Here is a 24,852-nt window from a genome sequence, read left to right on the forward strand (position 1 = left end):
GAGCCCAGGGCATAACGTTATCTGCTGGACATAGCCCCTCACTGCTGTTCATCTTGGGAAAGCTGTTGCCACTCTTGATCAGGTACAGAATTCCCCTCAGCTCTGAGGCAGAAGCAGACAGAGTTGAAGTGATTGTTTTGAAAAAGCTGCCAACCGTCAGTGTTCATTCTGTTCTGAGCCTTGATCTGTGGTCTAATCAGGCTGAGATTTATTACAGTGAAGAACAGCCTTTGGGGCTGTCACCGTGGTCATGTCTGTATTATCCTGATGTTGGACACGTGTTTACCTGGAAGAGCAGCATGGCAAAAATAATAATAATCAATGAAAACCAAAAAGTTAAAGGAAACTGAAAACGCAATCAACTAAATTCATAATTGCTGTAGTTAGAAGAGAAACAAACAGAAAGAAATTAAAAGTGTGTCATCTCCTCATGTGAAAATGAGTCGAAAGGACATAGCTGCACCCTTAAGTCACTACCAACGGTGGTAGCCTCTCCTGCGCACCTAGGCTCACGACGGGCAGGGAAAGGCCCTGTGTGTAGCTGAGGCTGGAGCACCCGGGTTTGTAGGGGTGTCTGACTCAGGTGGAGTCCCCGTGCTGTCCCCCGCTGTCCCTCACTCCACCACCACCCCAGGCTCTTGTCAAGACTATGAAGTTGCCAGGGGAGGCCACAGAGCAGGAGAGCCGCTTGCTCTTGGAGCAGTGTAGGAGGGTGCTGGAATGTGACATCCTTAAGAATGAGGGCTTTGTGTACACAGACAAGGAGCTGGCCACTGAGGATGCTATTCCTGTGTGTCACCTGCACCGCTACAGGCTTCCTGGGGTGAACATGGGCGTGGAAGCCATCAGGACAGCAAGAGCGATAGCAAAGCTTCCACCAAGTTGCGCGTGACGACATGGGTCCCAGTGGCACCAACGAAGAGCTTCAGGCCAAATTTAAGGCGTGTGGTCCAGACATCAAGTATGACATGGTGCGGAGCCTTCGCGCACGTGGAGCAGGCGGAGATTTTCGAGGCCAAACAACGCGCGTGCAGCTGTCCACAGTCGGCCTCAGATGCCGCTGGAACGGGAGGCCAGAGCGGCCGCTGTCGGCGCGGAAAGAGGGACACGGGTCCGAGCTGTGCAGAACGCAGGCCAGGCGCGCACTTGGCGGAGTGGTGCGGTCAACCGCATGGAGCCGCTCGGACACCTTAGCGGGGACCCGCACACGGCCGCAGAGCGCAGGGCGCGCTCAGCTACGGTCCCCTTACAGGTGTCGCTCCGATGAGGCGCCTTCTGCTCGCAGACCATGTCCCCTGTACCTCACATTCAAAGCACAGCACATCCAGCTCAATTCCACTTCTGTGATCTCTAGGACAGACACCTGTTGGTAAACGCCGCTGCTGCGGGCCCCACTTTATCCTGGTAGGGAAGAGACAGGGGCCCCCCAGTCGCGCTGCAGCCGCGCTCCCGGCAGGCCAGGGGAGCAGTGGGGTCCCCCGTGTGACCCACCTGGTAGGGCCGGCCGCAGCGTGTGGACCCAGCCCCAGACTCAGCGTTTTCGAGACTGAAGGGAGAGCAGGGCCCTGGAACTGGGGGCCGAGCTGCTGTCCAGGCCCGTGTCCGCCCCTCACGTGACGGAACCCTGGGGCCGTGGGGATGCTGAGAACTTGCTCGGTGCAGTCCCCTTTGCCAGGATGTCTCCGTTGCTTCACGTATCAGTTTGAGACCAACTGAGTGTTCTTTCTTCATTTAATTATTCTTGGTTGCCTTTTATTATTTATTTTATTTTTTTAGGCTAGTCAAGTGAAGCAGTGGGAGGAACAAAGGAATCTGTTAACAGGTTGTGATCAGTTATTTGTAAACACCCCCAGGCGCTCAGCCCAGCCTCAGTTGCCTTTTCCTCCTTCTTGATACCAGTCTGTGTAGCTTTTCACTGTGTTCCTTATATTCCCAGCCTCTGAGCAGCCCTGAGTAAGGATTATGCCAGCTAGCACACCCCCCTTTTCTGGAGCAGTGGAACCCCTCTTACCTTGCTTTTCTTAGAAGTTGGACCCTTCTTGTAGCAGCCCCTATAGCCTGTGGCTAGGAGGAGGGAGAGTATAAGAAATACCTATATAGCTCAATAATGGAACACCTTGGTGGAAAGGGCATAGAGAGGGATTTAGCTCTCCTAACAAGCATGAGAGCTCGCGAGATGAGAGCAGTGGTGAATGGGCAGTCTCCACACCTGTGGTGTTGAGAGGCACGAGATCAGCCTTATATTAGACTGGAGGAGAAGTCTATATTAGTCCGGGGCATGCGCATTCTATCACGGCGTCTCTCTGCTGAAGGTGACCAAGCTCTGCTAAAGACTGAGATCTATGTTTCTAAGAAGACTGCTTTACCCTCTCTAAGACTCTCTCTTTCTCTCTCTCCAGCTAAAGTAGATAGCCCTCACGCACCTAGGAGAAACTGTACCTGAGCAAGGGAACTTAGTGGTCAGTGTCCAGAACCTAGTTAAGCTGGGCCTGAGACCTGGCCAGTCCCGGGCCCTGACACCTTCTCTCTGCCTATCTGCATGCAGTTTCTCCTTCTGCTTTATTATTAATTTTTAAAATTTCAGATTAATGAAAGGGACATACATAGGTTACATTGTTTGTCAGATCCAGTGCAAATTGCACGTGCCCCTTCACCCAGGAGGAGTGCCATACACCCCTGCACTGTGCCAGTTAGGTGAGGCTCACCATACTCCTCCCTCCCGCCCCCATCCCCTTCTTGAATTTACTTGTCTTTGTCCCTCCTGGGGGGTGAGGGGGGGTTCTCTACTAGTTTCACGTTGTATTACTGAGTGCATTGGAGGCTTGTTTTCCGTTCTTGTGCTCCTTGACTTAGGAGGATATTCTCCAGATCCTTTTAGGTAAATACAAAAGATGTGAAGTCTCTGTCTTTCTTTATGGCTGAACAGTATCCCAGGTGATACAAACACCACAGTTTATTAATCTATCGTGAGCCGATGGGCACATGGATTGTTTCCACCTCTTGGCGATTGTGAATTGAGTGGCAGTTCCTTCCCCTTTGAAATGACTGTGGAGTGATTTACTCTTCTCTGTCAGCTCCAGACTCTAACACTGAAGCTCATCTTCTGAAATTGCTGGGGCCTGTGGGGGTTTTGTTGTTATTGTTTGTTTTGTTGTTTTATGGCTGTCTTGTGATCATGGTATAGCATTTCCTGAAATTTAGCCTTGTTTGATTCCGCTCCTTCCACTTTTTTTCTTTTTGACAAATAAATGTTTATAACACGGTATAAGATTTTAAGAGAATGTAGTTTGCCATGAGTAAAGTTTTCCTGGACTCAGGGTACCTGAAACTTAAATGACTAGGCCACAAAACAAAAGCCAGACAATGTGTTTCCTAACGGGAGCTCACAACACCACTGTAGTCTTGCCAAAACACTGAGATAGTCTTACCAAAACAGCACGCCTGAGTCCCATGAGGCTTCCAGATCCAGCCACCAGTGTAGGGGAAATACTGGGGCAGGAACATGTTTTAAATGACAGCATGGAATATAATCAGCAAAATTCAGCCTGCAGGAAAATTTTACAGGAAAAGAGACCTGATTTCTTCCATGACAAATCAGAAGGAAAAAGAGAAGAGAACTAACATAACAAGAGAGACTCACTAATCGGTTGCCGTATATGGACTGAGTTTTGCCCCATTTCAAACACAGATTGTAAAAGAAACAACTCAAGAGACAAGTGAAGAAATGGAAACAGTGTTGGCTGTATGATGACCTTAAGGAATTGTTCATATTAGTTAGGTATGATTATGAGATTATGGTGGCTTAAAACTAAAAGAGGATCTTTCAGAGATATATTTCGAAATATTTACTGATGAAATGATGTACCTGAGATTTACTCCAGCCTAATCCAGAGGTGGGCAGAGGGGATGGGCTATTGGGGAAACCGGATTAACCATGACTTGATCACTGCGGCTGGGTTATGGTTATAGGTTGTATGTGGGTTTATTGATGCTATTCTGTCTGCTGTTGCATGTATTTGAAATCTTCATTAACAAAAATTTTAAAAGTAAAATGACAAATTTTAAGACTATTTCTCAACAACCGAGTGTGAGTGGCCTCCCTGAGATCAAAACGATGTTTAAACTTTTCTCATGGTACGCTGCTCGTTTATAGATTAAAGCTGAGGTTTTTAAAAATGTGTACATGTTATGTCCTTAGCTCTCAAGCTTTATGTATAATGAAAAGGTAAGTTTGAAACTTTAAATAACTAAAGTACTCTGCTACAGAAAGAGTTTTTAAAGGGCTCAATAAGTTCTAAGCTGTGAGTCAAAAGCTGCAGGCAGCAGGAGGTAAGCTAATTCCTTCCGTCTTCAGGTTCTCACTCACAATGAATGACAAGGAAATGATCTCCTACTAACACTTACATAACAGTTTTTGTAATCCATTGCAAAGTGTGATTTCAAGATAGCTTCCTAAAAGAATAAATCAGAAGATTTGGTGGCAGAAGTGTCTTTATAAAGATACTAAGACAAAGGTTCTGAGCACGCATGCAGTCCCCGCAGCAAACCCGGAGGTTTTCTATCCTGTACCAGGTGCGGCGGGGGAGACGGGGAGGGGACCCACTTCTTAAAAACAAACAAAAATCAAACTCTTGACAAAGCACTCATTATTTATGGATTGGAAGCTTATTTAGAAAAAAAATAACTTCTGGTACCACCTTGAACTGCTCCCTTCTTTTACACTTGTTCCATATGTCACTTGGAAATGATGCTCGTTTCTTGGGGAGAGTACAGGAAGGCGTCTGAATTTTGGAGTCTGCCTATTCTTGTTCTTCTCCACTAAGGTGGTGTACAGTGGTGCAGAATAAGATAGATCTTTTCTTTTTGTACCATTGCCTCAGGTTTTAGCTCATATTTCCTGTGTCAAGCCCATTGGTTGACAAACAATTACGTTCTCGCTAAATCATTGTGGCCCCAGGAAGCGACAAAGCAGGTGAAACACGTCACTGCAGCCGGGTCCCCACCTGTATCCAGCACTTTGGGTGCACACCATTGTTGCAGGGAAGGAGTTAGCTCTGCTGGTACCTGGCCCACAGCATGCCTTTCTCATGTTTCAAGCCCAGTGGCAACTTGATTTTTTTAAAATTTAGCCTTTAAGAAATATTCTTTTGGCATATTTTCCTGGCCTAAGGAATGAGTGACCACTTGTTTTTGTTTGTTTGGTTTGTTTGGGTTTTTTTAGCTTGTCTAAAAATTCTTGTTCTTGTGGCTAGCATTAGAAATGCCTAGCAGTTTGAAGACAGGGTAGGAGAGAAAGAAAGAGGAAATGAGAGGGTGGGAAAAGGAAGAAATGGTATTTTTAAAGGATTGAGACTAATTATCCCTTATCGTTGTTTCTCGCTCCTCTGAGAACCAGGCACTCTGCTATGCTTGTAATTTAGCAACAGTAACCCCCGCTGTCTTTTCTTTCTGGTGGTAGGATGGAATCTCACCTACCCCGTTTACCCCAAAATAAGACATCCTCTGAAAATAAGACCTACTTACAGGAAAGATAAGACGTCCCCTGAAAATGAGACCTAGCGCATCTTTGGGAGCACACCTTAAAATAAGACACTGTCTTATTTTCGGGGAAACAGGGTAGTAACCGAGTACCTCTGTGTATTCATGCCATCATGTATGGGAATACATTATTTGTCTCAATGTTCTGAGGCTGTACTAATTTGCACTATGAAAATTGTGAATCGGGCACAGAGATGTTCTGTGGTCTCTCCAGGACAGTAAGAGGCAAAGCCCAGGCCAGCCTCAGATTGCAGTGCTGAGGTCCAAGATCTTCCTGTAGTATCCAGCTACCTGGGAAGGCACGCTAGTGTTTTCCCTTTATTATACCTTGGAGGAAAATTGTCCTCTGGGTCATATAATCTCTCCTGCCCTAGAGACTTGTCTTCTTTTGGAATGATGTCTTTTTGCAAGGTCCCCTTGTATTCCTCCTCCTTAAACCTGAAGGTCTACATTCACCTGGAAAAGTGAATGGCCCTTCTCAGACACCAGATATGTGTCAGAGAGTAGTAGGCAGGCTGAGTTTAAGATTTGCTCAAGTTTTACTGTTATCAGTAAGTTCTTGATGTGGATCTTACGCTAGAACTCAGAAGATAAAAATAAAATCAATAAGATCAGCTCAGGGTGGTCGTTCTGTTTGCCTGGTGATACCTCAGTCATCCCTGGCTCCCCCATCTGCTTCTCTTAATACTTTCACTGACTATTGATGGAAAAAAACCTAAGTGATGGTTTTGTTGAGAGGTTTTTTTTTTTTTTTTTTTTTTTTTTTTTTTTGCAGTTTTTGGCCGGGGCTGGGTTTGAACCTGCCACCTCCGGTATATGGGGCTGGCACCCTACTCCTTTGAGCCACAGGTGCCACCCTTGTTGAAAGTTTTTAAATTAGTTCTAAAAGTCTAATCTTGCAAACTTCTGAGAGTTCCAGAGACATTTTCAAGAGGCCGAAGTTCCAAACTGTTTTCCTTATAAATACATTGAGATCCTACTTGGCTTTTGTAGTGTTTGCCCCAATGGTGCGAAAGAAATGGTGGGTAAAATGGTGGCACCAAACTGTGCAGTTACTATTGTATTGTGTGTGGCCACACACTGCAGGAAGAAGTTACAGTTTCTTTTCTTTCTTTTTCTTTTTTTTTTTTTTAGTGGAGAACAAAACATTTATTGTAATGGGAGATGAGAGTGAGGGGAATGAGGCTGGGCTGGTGGGGGCCCTGGGAGGGGGTCCCAAGGGGCAGAGCTCAGGGATGTCTCAGTAAAGAGGGGCAGGTCATGAATAGAGCTTCCACCCCCAGATGGGGGCTCTTGAGCCCAGCCAACCACTGAGCTAAAACGTGGAAACTGGGCATTGACAAAGTACAGAGGGATGTGGGCAATTCGGCCTGTGGACCAGCACTATGGAGAGGGGGTAAAGAAAAGTAGTATCAGAGCCTGGGCCCCAAGAAGGCCACTTGGCAGAACCACACAGAAAGCAAGGCTCTTAACTTCCCACCCCACCCCCTAAAATTCAGCAGCCTAGCATACTCACCACACTGAGCAGGGCCCCTTTGTTAAAGGAAGGATGGAAAGTGATGAGCTGGGCCTGGGCTCCTGGCTCCCCCTGGATAATGCCACAGGGAGTTTCGTTCAACAATGCCTTTGATGAAACAGTAAACATTATTAGTGTTATTAAAGCGCAACCCTTGACCACACATCCTTGTAATATTCTGCGTGAGAAAACGAGATGTGTAAAGCCCTTCTGCTCTATACTGCAATGCTATCACATCTCAAGGAAAAGCATTTGTATGATTGAATTATTAGATGAGCTAGCCACTTTTTGCATGGAACATTATTTTTTATCACTGTAGAACCTCTGCAAGTTGACCACCTAAGGTGCTGTAACAAACTGGTGAACATACAGAGATGGTCAACATAAGGAACTAGGGCCACTGTACTGATACACATGTGTGGTGTATGTCTGGTCTATGAAAATTAAGTCAAGTTGAGGTGGTCAAGGTTGGGAGGTGGTCAGCTATGGAGGTTCTATTGTATTTCGAAAGAACGACAAACTGTAGAGTAGTAGAGTTTTGCAAATTTGTTAGATATTTTCTTTAAAAGAAATGAATTGATCCTGTTACTTCAAGTAAAACATCTCTAAGTATTTGGTGCCACTGATGAAATTAAAGCCTTCAAACCGTCTATCATTGTGAAGTGACAGCTTCTCAGAACTTAGTCTTTTCCCATGATCTAGTTGTTGTTGGTGAACAATTGTGATTTTTAAAGAATCGTGGAATGAGATTTGTCAATGTCTGGAATATGTATTTTCAAAATGGCCAATGCAAGATGTTGTAGCACAATGTATGGCTCAAGGATCTGTTGAGTATAGAATAGGCGAATGGATTTGTATGTAAAAGTATAGAAAGTTCATTGATACGCTTTTATATACTCTGTTGCAACCAATTAAAGAAACGACCGCTTGTTAGGTTTTGATAATAGTATCAAACAATATTCACAATTATCTGCAAAGGCAATTAAAATAGTTTTTTTTTAACTAGTCTCTGTGTGAGGCTGGACTGTATTCATGTTCTTACACTAAAACAGCACTGCAAAAGTTCAAATACAGAAGCAGATGTGAGAAGCCAGCTATCTTCTTTTTAGTCAGACATTAAAGAGATTTGCAAATGGTAAAATGATGCCATCCTTTTCATTATTTGTTCGGATTTTGAAAAATACAGTTATCTTTCCTAGAAATGTTTATGTTAATATGTAGTGGACTTGTTGTTTTAAATAAATGAGTAAATATTTTAAAGCATCTCTATTTAAATTTCTAATGTGGCAAATATCGATAGAATCCATAGAAACTAAGACTCTGAATCATAATAATTTTTGAGACTGTAAAGAGGTCCTGGGACCAAAACACTGATAATGTCTAGATTAATTTTTCCTTTTTTTCTTTCAAAATCTCAGCCCTTTAAATTTTAGTGGCCACAGGGAGAAGGAACTGACAAATCTTGGCATGTTATCTTGGGAACTGATTTTAGATTCTCTTCCTAATAGAATCAATTCATTCATTTTTTGAAACTATAATTCTTCTTTTTCTAATTGTTTTTACTGTGCAGTGTTTTTGTTCTGCCCGTTTTTGTTATAAGCCTGCTTTGACAAAGATAAGGTCAGGAAGTAACATCAAAACAGCCCAGAAGCCAACACTTAGAGATCTAAAAATAGATCTGCCATTCAATCCTATAATTCCTCTACTAGGTATATACCCAGAAGACCAAAAATCACATTACAACAAAGATATTTGTACCAGAACGTTTATTGTAGCCCAATTCATAATTGCTAAGTCATGGAAAAAGCCCAAGTGCCCATTGGTCCACGAATGGATTAATAAACTGTGGTGTATGTACACCATGGAATATTATGCAGCCTTAAAGAAAGATGGAGACTTTACCTCTTTCATGTTTACATGGATGGAGCTGGAACATATTCTTCTTAGCAAAGTATCTCAGGAATGGAAGAGAAAGTATCCAATGTACTCAGCCTTACTACGAAACCAATTTATGGCTTTCACATGAAAGCTATAACCCAGTTACAACCTAACAATAGGGGGAAGGGGGAGAGGGAGGGGAGGGAGGGTAGAGGGTGGGCGGAGGAAGGGTGATTGGTGGGATTACACCTGTGCTGCATCTTACAAGGGTACATGTGAAACTTAGTAAATGTAGAATATAAATGTCTTAACATAATAACTAAGAAAATGCCAGGAAGGCTATGTTAACCAGTGTGATGAAAAGGTGTCAAACGGTTTATAAAACCAGTGTATGGTGCCCCATGATCACATTAATGTACATAGCTATGATTTAATAATAATAAAAAAAAAAACAGCCCAGAAGCCTATGGTGGTTTCTAACTTTAGAGATGCCTGTTAAAGGGTTAGCTTCATGCTGAACCTTTGCTTGATTCAAGCAGAACAGTATTTACTTCTGAGCAAGTGGTCAGGGCTGTAAGCACTAAAAATGGAACCTCAGACTGCTCAAAGATCTGTGGATGGACGCACCGGGAGCCTGGACACATCGGAAGCCTCGCCGCATCTATGGAGCTAGGTTACTAACTAGCAAGCTGCTTTCACAGTCCAGATCCTTGCAAAACAGAGTCTGACTAGTTTCTTGCTTTTGTTCAAACTTCATCCCCCCCCCCCCCATTGTACTGATTGGTATTCTCTCAGTAGGACTGAGATTTGGCTAGACAGAAATGTTTAATTTTTTGATGGAAAAATGAATTGCTCCAATGTTAATTTTTATTACACTTCAATTTTATTTCCAGCAACCCTTTATCTCTCTGCCCTTTTTGGTTTCAAATGAACGAGTGAGACCGCAGAGTTTCTGTTTTCCAGGCGGTGGATGTTGATAACCCTTCACTTGAGTCAGTAACACCCCAGGCCAGTGGACAGGTAGGAGGTAGGAAGACCTGTTTCTCTCCTTATCCCCTAACACTTAGCATCAGTCATTTCATCCTGGTGTCTGAGGTTTCTGTTGTGGATCTCAAGATGGTGCTGATGCTGCTTGAAGTTGGGGGGTCGGGGCCCCATAGTGGCCCAGGGTTGCAGATGCATTTTTTTTAATGTATGTCAGAAATTGCCTTGGATTTGTAAACTAGCAACTTAGCCCTCATGGTATTTTGGAGAAAATTACCATATTTTGCTGTGTATAATGCACTCCCATGTAATGCACACCCATCTATTTTTGGCCCAAACTTTCAGAAAGTGGCCAGCTCTCTCCTGGAGAGACACAGCTGGGGAGGGCTAACACTTCCCCGGTAAACCTGCAGCCACCTGCTCTGTGAAGACTGCTCCTTCTTTCTCCTGGGAGCCCTTCCCTCCCTGCTGCCAGCAGGATGGGAACTTTTCTGGGTGCTTGGGCAGCCAGGCAGGTCCCTGGGGCCTGTCCTGGGCTCCTAGTCCCCTCTGCATGGCCAGTCCTTGGGTCTCAGCCCTTGTCCTGCACAGCTGCAGACCACCTTGCAGCCCCAACACTGCCCCTCCCGTAATGGTTGTGCTCTGTGGAGGCCACTCAGACCTGCTCCCACCAAATCCCAGACCCTTTGGGATGGGAACCCTGTGTGTCTGTTGGGCCCAGGGGGAGGGGAGACTGCTGGGCTTCCCTACTCCCAAGCTGTACTACTTATGTATAATGGACATCCTTATGTTTCCTTCAAAAATTTGGGCAAAGGTACACATTATACACAGCAAAATACGGTAGCTGCTTCCTCTATGAATTTACATTTGGTTACAAAATCTACTGGGTTGAGCAATCCTTCTAAAGTATCACCATTAGGACCGGTGGATCAGGAGGTCCGCCCATCCATCCACACAGAGTACTTAGGTATAGAATTATAAAATTATGTAGTGGATGTCTGCATTCACACACGTGTGTGCATGGCTCACTCATGACGCTTGTTTATTCTCACCAGAATTCAAAATTAGGTGTGTGGGTGGAGGCACAAGCAGCTAGACAAGTTAACACAACGTGCCAGGTGGTGTGTGTCACGGAAATAATGAGACCGGGTGAGGGGTCAGAGGTGGGGCTGTGTGTGTGCTGTTCTGTTCAAATCAGGTAGTCAGGGAGCCCCTCTGATGAGTTGCCATTTGAGCCAGAGGCCAGAAGAAAGGGAGGGATGGGCCTCAAGGCGGTCTGTGGGGAGAGGAAAGAGTCAGCACAGAGACCCCGAAAGGGAGTCTGGTCAGTGAGTTAGGACTGTGGCTGAGCCCTGAGGTCCAGGGATGTGCCTGTGTTGGCACAAGTTTGGCACCTGCTAATGTCACTTCCCTTTTCTAGAACATGCTTTTGTCCCATAAGGGGCATTCACTTATGTTTGGTGTTTGCTTACCATTTGGCTGATTGAACGTATCTTTGCCCCCTGGGCTAGGGGCTTCTAGAGCACAACGGGACATCCACTGGTCAAGACTTAATAGACTTTGCTAAAGTGAAAACTCTTTTTGAGTTCCTCATGAGACTTTCTCCAGTTCTGTGAATTCCACCATGGTTTCTTACTGTTCTAATCTAAATTGGGAACCATGGTGCAGCTTAAAAAGCATTACAAGTTCAAATTGACTGTCTGGAGAGCTGTAACAAGTCCATGCACTGCTAAATATATAATTAGCTGTGATTCGATTCTGATGGTGCTCTTATCTGTGCACCTCTCCCACCCAAAGCACAGAAAGTTTAGGCTCAGCTGGTGTCTTCTGTTGGGAACAATCATTCGTTGTTCAGTTTTAATAAACATCAGTGACGTGCCTCTGCTAAACATCTGGAGAGGTAAACAGGCTGGCGCTCCGTCTAGGGTCATTGTAGGGTTAATTCTTGTTGAATTTTGATACTTATTTTATGTAAAAATGGATACTTCCATTATCTGAGTCCTTAAATTTGGGATTTAACAAGTAGTGAGAATAGGAGCTTTAAAAAATATGAAACAGCAAGGGAGGGTTTGTACTAGCACAGTAGAACCACTTAAGAATTTTGAAAGATAGAGCTTCTCGGAACATAGATTGAATCAGAATCTTTGGGGAAGGGGCCAAGGAGACAGATTCCCGAAGAGCACCTTGGCTGATTCTCATCACCTTGGCCAAGTTTGGACACCCTTGCTGTCCCTGAAACTACATTAATTTGATTAAGGTAAAGTTTTGGCGATTGAGAAGTTTGCTATTTGAAAAAAACACACACTGGAAATGTATAGGGGAGTGTATTGCTTTGGTATAATTTCAGTCCTCAGAAATACACAGGGGAGTGTATTGCTTTGGCGCAGGCTTTAAAATTGATAAAGCTCCTGATGTCTTCTTTCAAGAACCTTAAAACATGCTGCGACAAGGGTCAGATTATGTAGTTTTTGGATTATTAGGGGGAGAAATGAGACTGAGAGGCTAAGGGCCTTGCGGGTAATGTCCGCAAACCCTCAGGACTAACACAGAGACTGGTGGAAGTGATATAAAACCAGGATGGTTTAGCCGGAGACAAGTTACAGGTGTTTCCCTTTTCTTAGGGTAATGGGGAGGAGGAAAAGTCCATTCAAAAGTGGTTCTAATTAAAAGGTTTGCTTTTGACTTATAAGTCCAAGTAAACATTCTGGAGGAATGACTCTGTTTTTAAAAGCAATCACAAAAATCGTGAAAGTAAATTTCTTTCATCTTTATCAGGTTGGGGGTTACGATGGCGCTTGTGATTCTTAGAACCAAGGATTGCTCACCTAACTGTGTGTATTGCTCTGATTGATTCGAAGGACTGATAACATCTTCCACTTCACACTGACTTTCTCAACGCTGTCCAGGACAGGGTTATTTTTGCAAAAAAGCTTTGAAGGTATCAGTTTTTCCACAGTGAGGTGTGGCTTTGTCAGTACCCACCTCCGTCTCTTAGTTGGTGACGGCCCTGATGACCTGGACTGGCCTTGTCAGGCATTTGCTGTGATTGGAGGATGGACGTGCTGGTCAATTTCATGGCCTCCCATATTGACCTTGGGAGCTGGTCACTTTTTGATCTGGAGCTGATTTTTATTGTGTAGGCTGTGTTGGGGGATGGATTTGATACTCAGGAAGGCTGAACAGCAGCCATCTTCATGACAGGCAGGGATAGTAGGTAGGGAGGGGTGTTAAAAGGGATGATTTAAATGTGATCATTCTGTTCATCGGGGACTATTCTGGTGCTCTAATCAATTAGTTTACCTATCTAAATTTCACTTTTTTTTTTGTTTTTTTGAGGCAGGGTCTCACTCTGTCACCCAAGACGAGAGTGCAAGTGCTGTCATCATAGCTCACTGTAACATTGAGCTCCTGGTCTCAAGTGATCTTTCAGCCTCAGCTTCCCGAGTAGCTGGGACTACAGGCACCCGCCACAATCTCTAGCTATTTTTTTCTGTTTTTTTTTTTTTTTTTTTTTTTTTTGTAGAGATGGGGTTTCCCTCAATCTGGTCTCAAGCTCTTGACCTCAAGTACTCCTCCCACCTTGGCCTCCCAGAGTGCTAGGATTACAGGCGTGCTCGTGCCCTGCCTGAATATCACTAGGATGGGGATTCAGTAATAAATACCCAGGTGCTAAGTTCCGGTGTCTCTGTGGGATGACTAACGTATTTATCATGAAAGGTCTAATCACTCCTATGAAGTCCAGAAATTGTTCTGAAGGACGGACGGCATATCTGAGGGCCACTATCTTGTCTGATGGTTACCGAGGACCCACCTAAGGCACAGGGAGACATCATAGTACTTAGAGGGGCTCTTGCTAAATCTTAACTCTGGTATTGATTTTGTTAAACATATTAGCCCTGGGCCCTCTCAGAAGGCCTTTTGTTTATCTCTGGGGTACATATACCCCAAATTCAAGACCCCTGTATGGGGTTCAGGGCATAAGTGTTGTTGCTGGGATTGAAGTATGTGTGTCTTTAGCTGTTGGGTGACCAATCTGCTTGTCAGGGTGACAGTTCAGTCACACTCTTGTCACCTTCCCAGCCTCTCCTCAGTGAGCATCTGGTAGATTACTAAGCCAGGGTGTGGAAGAAGGAGCTTCAGGGCCCTGCCCAGGTGTGTCTGTGACCTGTCACATCTTTTTACTCCTCTTCCTCAAATGCTTAACGGTCACTTTGAAGGACAGCCTGCCTGGGGCCTTCCACCTGCTGTACAGAATATTGGCTGCCTGCTGGCTGTGTCTGCTTGGTCCTGACTCTCCCTCTAATTAGGTATCACAAATAGCATGTGGGCTGAAATCTATCACAGGCCCGTTTCGTTTGGTGACTGGAGTGGTCCGATGCTTTTGAAGTTTTCCAAGCTGAGTTCTTCAGATAGGGCTAGGTTGAGGATGCCTCATATCCCTGGGGTTTGCATTTTTTTAGTTTGAAAGTCTGAATGTGAGCACCTGTATTTACTGGGCAGTGTGCAGTGGCCCCGGGGGGATTTGCAGACACTTTTTTTGTGGGAAGGATTCTCTGACTTACCTGGGATCCAAACTGAAAATACTTTTCTGAAACACAAAGTAAGCCCACTTGTGCAGCTGCACCCCCACGTAGGGTTTTGGGCAATAGAGTTTCACTATTCTGGGGACCTTTGGAGGAGGTGTGGGGAGACAAAGATCTCTTCGTTTGCTTATTTGTTTGAATCAGAGAATAAATCCGCTTTCAGATAATAAATCTATTTTTAATGATGCCGAGTTCCCTGAATATCCTGGAAAGTCGTTGTCTGGTGTCAGGGTGGCCCTTTCCTTAGCAGCACCTCGCAGTCAGGGTGCCCTGAGAATTGCTGCTGGGGATCTCTTGCTGTGCTGGCAATGTGGGGGAGGTGGAGGCAGCCATCAGCTTTAGATCAGAGGGATCGTTTCTTCAGCCCATGTTACTAGCTGAGTGGCCTTGAGCAAGGGTTGCCCTGCGTGGAACATACGGCTAAGGACATGCACCCCAGGATTGGTGTGGTGGTTCCATCAGATCACACACACAAGCATGCAAGCATACAGCCACTCACAAAGGGTCGTGTTGGGGCCTCAGATGGGTTATCGTGTACCCACTCACTTGGGAAGGAAATCCCGACCCCATTGACTTCCGTGTAGTTGGTGGTGAATTGTCTCAAAGGCGCTGGCAAATGGATGATTACACAGGCCCCCTTTCTCAGCCAGGGTTTCAATTCCCAGACAGCACATGAACATCACAGGATGTATGGCCTATTCTAGGAGGGTGTAACATAGCTGGTGGCCTGGGTTTTTAGGTGCTTTGGTAGGAGGTACTGTGAGTGCGGCTGAGTTCCAGCCTGGGGCACCTTCCCTAAGGTTGACAGGAAGGGTTCCCTACCTATGAGAGAAGCACACTCTGCTTTGCCAGCTTCCTGCTTGCTGGGCTTCAGGGACATATATCACTCCTGTTTCTAAACCTGCCCAGCAGAGCCAGTGTCCTGAGCCCCTGTGTAAGGGCCCAGCTGCTTGCTGCTGCGTGCATGGCACCTGCTGCTGAGGACGCGTGTCCTGGGGGTAGTGGGGGGTGTAGACCAGCCCTGCTCATGCGTGTCCAGCTGACAGGCAAGCAGAACAGGAGGAGGGCCCTAGTTCCCAGGGAGCTATGGGCCAGAGAATTACTTTTAGGGCTCTCTGTGAAAACCAGCCCACGTGCTGTTTGGTTCTTTTAGCACATAGATAGAAAAGCTATGAGCACCTTCTCCTTTTAACTCTGTGGAGACGAATGACTTCATGTCAACAGGATGTTTCTAGGTCTCTGTCCCAGGAAGAAGGCATGTTTTGAAAAGCAGATGACATAAGCTCCTTGGTGTCTATTTCTTATCTCTACGTGATTGGATGGTAAGTGCCAAGGCCAATATTGTACACCGTTAGGAATCCTTGATCTTGGCCTCTACCTTTCCCCCGTACTACAGTGTTTTTCAACATTTTTATTTCATGGTACACTTGAACCTGTAATTAAACTTCCATGGCATACTTTGAATTATGTTGATTTAAAAAAAGAGTAAAAAAAAGAATATATACTTACTATGCTTTGAACTTCTTTTGAAAATAATTTAATTAATGATCTTTAAAAAGATCACCTGAGATCCTCTCATGGTACACTGGTTGAAAATCACTGCTGGGCTAGAATCTTTTGTTGTTGTTGTTGTTGTGTTTTGAGACAGAGTCTCACTATGTCACCCTTGGTAGAGTGCTGTGGTGTCACAGCTCACAGCAACCTCAAACTCTAGGGCTTAAGCGATTCTCTTGCCTCAGCCTCCCAAGTAGCTGCGAGTACAGGCGCCCTGTTGTTGTTGTAGATGTCACTGTTGTTCAGCAGGCTCGGGCCGGGTTCAAACATGCCAGCGCCCTAACCACTGAGTCTGGGCCTCGAGCCTGCACTAGAATCTTTATAAACATGCTGCCCATCAAGCTGGAGTGGACACGATTGTTTCCTTTGTTAACTGTTCACAAATCCTTTGAGTCAGTTTACCCATGTGGATCTATTTATAGCCTCTGGTCTTTTCCCAAGTATTTACCTCTGTTTATTAAATCAGTTTCTCATTTATAAGTTGAAGGGCGTGCTGACTTGTGTGGTTTTAATGGTACAGGCTTGGTTGTCTTTGAATTCCAGATGGCATCTCCAGCTTGAGTCTGTAAACAGGTTCGGTTTGCTTGCTGGCTTGTCTTGTTTACGGCTTACTTACTATCCAGTTTCTTCTTAAAGTTTGTGATGTTAAGTGAAATCCACTTTAAATCTAGCGCCTGATTATTAATGAAAGTGTCTCTTGTGCATTTTGGAGGAAAAAATTACCATCTTGTTGCCATGAAGGGGGAATATATATATATTTATATATGTTATATAAATATATTTATATATGTTATATATATATTATAGAAATATATATATATATTTTTTTTTATTTTTTATTTTTTTTGGTGGTTTTTGGCCAGGGCTAGGTTTGAACCCGCCACCTCCGGCATATGGGACCAGCGCCCTACTCCTTGAGCCACAGGCGCCGCCCCGGGGGAACATATTTTGACAAACGGCGGTTACCTTTTGTGTGGATTTGGGTTAATCCCGTCACCCTGCTCTGTGCTGCCTGCCCACGGGGCAGGATAAACCCATGGAGCTGGTGCGAAGCTGGGGGGCCAGCAGGTTTCATCTTGTTAAAGGCTCTTTGGGACACCCTGCTGCCTTGATGGTGGAGGGGGTCTAACTCCGGGTGTTTGCTTCTGGCTTCCAGTACCATTGGTGGCCCATGGGGTGTGATGAGGGGGCTAGTGTGGCTAAGTGACTCCTTCTGCAGTCCCTACTATGTTCCTGTCTTCTTGGATGGTCTCCCTTCCCCTCTCCAGAGCTTCCCTCAGCCATGGCAAAGATCACCTGTAGCCAATGCACCTGACTTCTTGCCTGGCTGTAGTCAGTTTGGAGCAGGTGTCCTCAAACTGCGGCCCGCAGGCCACATGAAGCAGTGTGATTGTATTAGTTCCCGTTTTGTTTTTTACTTCAAAATAAAATATGTGGGGCGGCGCCTGTGGCTCAGCAGGTAGGGCGCCGGTCCCATATGCCAGAGGTGGTGGGTTCAAACCCAGCCCCGGCCAAAAAAAAAAAAAAAAAACCACAAAATAAAATATGTGCAGTGTGCATGGGAATTTGTTCATAATGTTGTTTTTTTTTAAACTATAGTCCGGCCCTCCAGCGGTCTGAGGGACAGTGAATTGGCCTCCTGTTTAAAAAGTTTGAGGACGCCTGGTCTAGAGGAACAAGCTTACAGGGCCAGCTCCCAAGGGTGGTCACATTTCTTACTGTTCTGAGCATCTTGTACTTGGGACGTTGACCAGTGTGCCTGGCTAATTTCGAAGCAGATGATCTACAGTATCCATTAGGTTCGTGGAGCCGGCCCAGAAGAGCTGAGTCCAGATGTGTTTTGGAAATGAGAATAATAATTGCAAAGGGACAGAGAGTATGAGGTACCATGGTGCCCTCTTGTCCTTAGCTCTTCTGTCATTTGGATGTCAAACCTTGCAAGCCTGACCATCTAGGAGGCCTCCTGGAGAAGGTGCATTAGAACTCAGCAGGAACTCCGCATCAGGGACTTTGCAGAGACACTCACCATACAACAGGGGTGCCTTTGCTGTGCAGGGCCCTCAACCAGCTCGGAGGCATCCACCTTCTCTGGTCTCTTGTCATCTTTAGGGACCAAGATCCTAGTGGTGCCAGTGAGTGTATGTGGCATTAGCTAGAGTAAGTCTTCACAGAAAACAGTGGACAGGGCAGGCAATTAACCCTGTAGGGCCCACTTTCCATTCAGTTGTACATGTGTTTATTAGGCCATTAAGCTGGTGGGATAGTTCTTGGATTCCTCAGCTTAAAACCTGTAGAGGGACTTCATTTTTGGCTAAAATGCCATAGCAAGGATTTGCCCTCCTACCTAAAAAGAAATCGACAAAATAAACCAAACACTGACGTGTAAGATACTGGACATCAGATGACAAAGATGAGTGACTGGCTCCTCAGAGGTGGGAGACCTTTGGAATTGCCTTGGAAAAATTTCTAAGTTACAGACAGGGAATCCAGCCTTTCTTTTTTTGTCTACCATACACTGGTAGAATAGGAGTCGTCTTGGGCTACACTTTAAATATGTAAACAAAAGCTGATGAGCAAAAAAAAAAAAAAAAAGTCCATGCATACTTTCCGTGATATCCAACACCACACAGGCCAAAAAGGTCCTCCCCAAATCAGCAGGTGGCCTGTGGGTTTCAGGTTGGACACTGCTGTTATAGAACAAGAAGGGGAACCAGATGGAGCCCAGTGGACTCCTTGAGTTGAGGAGATGGATCTGAGATTCCAGGGTCACAGGGAGAGTGTCAAGAGAGAAAGGAGCTGCACAGGGAGATAACACTGGAGATTTGCGAAGTGTCCCCCTTGAATCTGCAACTGAGTACTGATCCGTGTAAAGAAACTACCTGAGACTGGGGAAAGAACCATTCCAAAGGATCAGAAATAACTATGTCTGGTGCTCACACAGGGTCAGGAAGAACACCTGTGCCTCCCAGCCACACTGGAGAACTCTGAGTCATGGAGCGTTGGGTAAAGCAGTGGTCCCCAGCCTTTTTGGTACCAGGGACCAGTTTCATGGAAGACAGTTTTTCCACCAGTTGGTGGGAAAGGGAGGATGGTTTGGGGATGATTCAAACACATGTTAGGTCCATCTCAGATCACCAGGCATTCCAATTCTCATAGGAGCACACAGCCTAGATCCCTCACACGTGCAGTTTACAGCCTACTTGGTTCTCTAATCAGAACCTAATACTGCCCCTTAATTGACAGGAGGCAGAGCTCAAGGCGTTACGCAAGAGATGCTCTAAATACAGATGAAGCTTGACTAGATTACCTTCCACTTAACCTCCTGCCGTGTGGCTTGGTTCCTAACTGGTGTAGGTCTATAGCCTGGGGTTTGGGGACCATAGAACACAGTCATTGCCTTCCTAGTGGGAAACAGCTAGTCCAGATTGAGCCCTGTTCTCACCCACCTAACAAACCTGAAAATCAAGTTCTGATAGGATTGAACCCTATGTATCTAAGTCACTTAACTAAGTCCCAGATCAAAGCTGAGGAATACTTACAGCAATAGAAAACTATCTAGCACTCAGTAGGCAAAATTCACAATGTCTGCTCCAACCCAAAATGACCAGGCATGCAAAGAGACAAGAACATAAAGCCTATTGTGGAAGCAAATCAACAATTGAAACTGACCCAGACCTGACACAGATGTTAGAATTAGCAGATGAGGATATTAAAACAGGTATGACAGCTGTATCCCACATGTACAAAATGCTAAGTGCAAATAATGGAAGATTAAAAAAAAAAAAGACCCAAATTGGATCTCTAACATGGGAAGCTTTTCTGTGACTCAGTCCGTATGTTACTGCTACTCAATCCACATGTCCTGAACCCGGCTCCTACTAATTTATCTGCACCTGGCTCCTGCTGGTCCTCTCAGCACTCTCTCTAGCCTAGACCGTGGGTTACCACTGCGGTGCCAACTCTTTGACACCCAGGGGTCCCCTGACCCTCTGATATCCCTTCTTGCTAGTGCCTCACCTGCGCAGTCGCCCTGCTGTGCTGTTCCTGGGATGAGGACCGTAGCTGCACCTGTGCTCTCTAAATACTTGGTGTTAACCAGATACCCAACAAAGCCCCAACTGTGCTGCTTCTCACTCATAACAAGGCTTTTACATCTGCAGGATGTCCCCGCTTTCTGATTCTGGCACTCTCCTGAGAAAGGCTTGTGGTGCCTCCGTCTCCGGGCGCCCACTGTCCCACAGATGGCTATTTCTTGGCATCCTTTCTGCCACTTGCCAGGGAAGCCCCTCTTCTCACAGAAGCTGCTCCTCTTCCTGGGCAGATCTGGCCTCTGAATATATTCTTCTTGTTTATTTATCTGGTCTGACCACACTTTGTTCAGTGGGTGGTGATTTAGAAGAAGCATTCTTCACCCAGACCTAGTGTCCTCAGCTACCACCCAGTTTCTTTCCCCCTTTACAGCCCCAGCTGCCTTGACGGATGCTCTCATTTGCTTCCCACCACCACTTTCTCCTTAGCCTCTGCCCCTCTCTTGCCCAGACGCCTCTCAAGGACAAGATATGCCTCTCCTTTCTCAGTGGGCTTCTGTGGTGACCTTGCTACTGCACCTGCCCGTTCGTCCCTTGAGAGCCCCAGGTGTCCCCTCCAGTGACTTGGTTCTGAAGCAGTAGTTCTCGGCCGGGCACGGTGGCTCGTGCCTGTAATCCTAGCTCTCTGGGAGCCCACGGTGGGTGGATCACTTGAGCTTAGAGTTCAAGACCAGCCTGAGCAAGAGCAACACCCCATCTCTACTAAAAATAGAAAAAATAGCCGGGCATTGTGGTAGGCGCCTGTAGTCCCAGCTACTCGGGAGGCTGAGAAAAGAGGATCGCTTGAGCCCAAGAGTTTGAGGTTGCTGTGAGCTGTGATGCCATAGCACTTTACCCAGGGGGACAGAGTAAGACTGTGTCTCAAAAAAAAAAAAATAATAATAATAGAAGTGGTTATCTTCAATACCCCAGCTCCTCCAACTCCTTCCTCATTCTTTTCCAGACCCTCATGTACCCCTCCTTCAGAGCAGGTGGCTTCGTGTCCTTTTTGATCAAGACATTGCATCAAGGATGGCTTCCCTTCGTATATCCTGCTCCAGACTTCATCTGCAGTCCTCCACCTGCAGTCCGTACTTTTCTGTCCCGGAGTGTAGCCGTCCTTACGTTTGCTAAAGACTTGTGGTTCCTCAAGAACTGTGCTTCTTTTTCTTTAATTCCTCTCTCACTTTCTTCCTTCATTCTGTAAACACAGCAAGCCTCCTTATCCCAAAACACTTTTCAGCACCCCTCGGACACTTTCTAATGGCCCTCCTCTTTTTTATCCAGATGTCTGGAGAGCACAGTCCGTCTACATACACTCGTCCAGACACTGCCCAGGCTCTCTGGCTTCCCTGTCCACCATTCTGCTCCAGCAGCTCTTGGCAAGGTCACTGAGGGTGTGTGCCTTGCCCAATCCAGGAAGCAGGTCTGCGTGCCGGTCTCACGGGTGTCTGTGTTATGTTGGACAGTGCTCATCACTCCCACGTCCCAACCCTGCACTTTTTACTTCCCCAAGTCTGAAAATCCACTGGTCATCCTTGTCCCTCCCTGGCTCTTCCTCTTTTCTCTACTTCCCCCTACAGTTTGTATGGTCCAGGGACCGGTCATCGCCTCCCCTCCCCTCTTTCCCCACTCACATCCCTCATGATCTGTTTCCCTCCGGGACTTCACCCCACCTGCTGCTCTCATCTCTCCATCCGCACCCCAGATGGCTCTTGAGTCCCAGTGTCCATGCCCAGTCCCACGCTGGGCACCCACAGTGGGCGTGCATTCATTCTGTCTGCAGGCTGTGTCGCAGGTGATGAATGAAAGCCCGCCCTCCGCGAGAGCCTGTGCCGTTCTCACCCTGCCTAGCCTTCCTATTTCTTTCCCGGGCTCCTATCCCTCCTCCTGGGTCTTGCAAATGAGCACCATCCTCACGGGGCCAGTGCCTTCAGGGACAGCCTCAGTGCTCAGTGGTCATCTTCAGCCCGAGTTTATCTGGGAGCCCTGGGCCTGCGATATCTTTCAAATCCCTCAGCCTCAGACCCCATCCTCATTTTCTCCAGTAGTGACACCCCTTCTCCCTCTGCTCTGTCACTGCTTTCCTCTGGGGGATTGATCTCTTCGCTTTCTGTCAGGCTGGTTCCCCACTTTCTGTCACCTTCAGATTTTTTATTTTTAATTGTGATGAAATGCACAAATGTGAAAATTTCCCCCTCTGAACCATTTATAAGCAGTTTAGTGTATTAACCACACTTGCATCACCTCCATCCATCTCCAGGGTTCTTTCCATGTTATAAAACTGAAACTCTGTACCCATTAAAGGTTGTCTCCCCACCCCTCTCCCTTCAGTCCCTGCAAACAGCCATCCTGTTCTTCCTTTCTGGATGTCACTGCTCTAGGAACCGCCTATGAACAGAACGGTGTCCACGTAGCGCGCAGTACGTGTTCTCTTGCGATGGCTTATTTTACCCAGCCTCATGTCTTCAAGGCCCATACCCATCATAGCATGTGTCAGAATGTCCTCCCTTTTTTAAGGCCGAAAAATAGTCCATCATCCAGAGAGACCCTATTTTGTTTATTTAGATGCATTGGTTTTTCACCTTCAGTTCTAAAACAGTCTCATGAGTGATGTGAGCCTCCCTTCCTAGCATCAGATTGTGGAGGGAATAGTTTGTCACCCCCTCTGAGGTGATACCCCTTCCTTTCTCAGACTCATTCTGAGGCTGAGGATGTGTTCAGAGTGGTTGGAGGGGTGTTCGCGGTCCTGTCTGCAGGAAGCCTTAGAGAGAGGGGCTCTCGGAACTTGGACTGTAGGGTACTTAGTACCATTTGTCCCCAGCTCAAATCTTAGGACAAGGGTAAATTTTCTACCCGACATCCTATTATGCTTAAAACATTAAAGGCACCTGGTTTTATATGACATTTACAAGAGCTAAACGTATGGGTCCTGACCTTCTGTCTTCCTCCCTTCCTCTGTTTTTCAGTCTCCCTTGGACTTGACCGGGAGGGGTGGGGTCCAGCATGGGATGGGCTTTTCAAGCCCCTGAATTAGTCACTGAGTGTGGCTCACTCTCTTCAGACTGCTCCTGAAGGTAGACTTCTTTGAAAGAGCTTCCTTCTGGTTGCCTGGACCCCAGGTTGCTTTAGTGAATAGAACTTACTAATTTCTCCCTTAGGGCAGTCTTTCTTGGTCTGCCGTCAGTTTAACTGCTCCTGCTTTATTTGTAGGGCTGTTGGCACAGCACAGCAGAGGGAACTTGCACTGGGCTGGTCTAGTAGTTCTGGCCCTTTTGATTATGAAGACCGGTACCAAATTTCCCAGTGCCTCCCATAAATATACTTTGTATCTTTTTTGACTAATAATATACATAATGACTAAGTTCAGTAAAGCTTTTAAAATTTACAAAAATATATTCATACCAGTTGTACATATCTGAGATGTATGTTTCCGTCTGAGACAGCGAGTGGCTGGTTCCTGGTAGATCCATGGTCCTTTATAGGAATTTTTCTCTCTGCCCTGGAAGTTCTGGATCCAAAGCTTGGGAATGGTTCCAATAGCCTGTTTTCTTAAAAAAAAAAAAAAAAAAAAAAAAAGAAAAAAAAAGGAAAGACATATAGTGTGATTGAATCCCTGTCTAATAGACTTGACAGCCTGAATGAAAGCATCTAGGTTGAAAGCACCTTTGCTGTTTGTGTCTGAGGGATTTTGTGAGAGCTTTAAGGACTGATGGAGAAGCCACTCTGCTAACTGTTGGTTGAATTCCTCCACCCTACAATTGTTTTAAATGTGGAACGGTGCGTTGGGGAAGAGCTAACTTCTGTACAGGTCTGTCCTGCTCTGCTGAGTTCACTGTAGCGAGTTCTAGCCTTATGCTCGCTCACTCCAGACTGCACAGACAGGGTACGTGACCTGCCATGCAGAGTCTTGGGAGGGCATGACTTTGAAGCATGTTTTGTGTTTCACAGGTCAGGCTCATTCATTCAATATTAAGTCCCTGTGGGACAGGGACCAACCAGCCTGTGTCCTGGTGATAAAGAGGATGTGACAGGATTCCTGTTTTTCCAGAAGTTTACAGCCTGGAGAAGAAGGTGGTCATCTAAATACATTTTAGCATATAGTTAGATGTATGATGATGAATGCACAGGGCTTGGCAGGGGCTCCAGAAAGAAGGCTTGACAACCTCTGGATAGAGGATGGGGATGGAGGTTAAAATGAGCTTATTAGACAGATGTGCGCCATGGGCCTGCCTTGATACCTGAAGCATTAGCTAAAGCACAGGTGTGTGTGTGTGGGGTGGTGGATCAGTTTCTTTTGCTGAGATGTCCCAGACAACCCCAGAGCAGCAGGAAGCCCTGGTGATAGACTGGCCACCTGCTTTTATTCCCTTGACCCCTTGGCATCATCAACAGGTACCAGTTAGAGCCTGAATTTCACACTGGAATTGGTAAACAGGGAGCTCACCAGCAATGGGCTGAAACCTCTCTTGGAGTTAGCTGTGAAGCCCGGGCCATTTCCATCCTGGGAATTATGCTCTGCGCCTTCCTAAATTCCCATGTGGTTTCAAATGAAGAGGCCATTGTTCACTTTCCTTCCTAAAAGGAGCAATATATTTAACTTCTGGCTCTGCGCCTGACTGATGGAGAGTTGATCTCTAAAGGCAACACCCGTGGCTCCCATCAGGACAAACATGAGGCCTCCATCTGAGTGTCCCCTCTGTTGAAGTTATTTAGATGCCACACCGGCTCA

The 24,852-nt window shown here is 46.0% G+C and overlaps 1 protein-coding gene and 1 long non-coding RNA gene across 2 annotated transcripts in view; one reads left to right on the forward strand and one right to left on the reverse strand.

Moving 5' to 3' along the window:
- Positions 1–24,852, forward strand: part of PRKCH (protein kinase C eta) — a 236,819-nt gene that overhangs the window by 78,942 nt on the left and 133,025 nt on the right. The window lies entirely within an intron of this gene.
- Positions 6,673–7,145, reverse strand: LOC128593738 (uncharacterized). Its single transcript, XR_008382401.1, has 2 exons — positions 7,055–7,145; positions 6,673–6,921 (listed from the first exon to the last, which is right to left on the reverse strand). It is a non-coding gene; the product is annotated as an uncharacterized LOC128593738 (long non-coding RNA).

Source organism: Nycticebus coucang, chromosome 9, assembly GCF_027406575.1.
Source record: "Nycticebus coucang isolate mNycCou1 chromosome 9, mNycCou1.pri, whole genome shotgun sequence".
NCBI classification, from domain to species: Eukaryota; Metazoa; Chordata; class Mammalia; order Primates; family Lorisidae; genus Nycticebus; species Nycticebus coucang.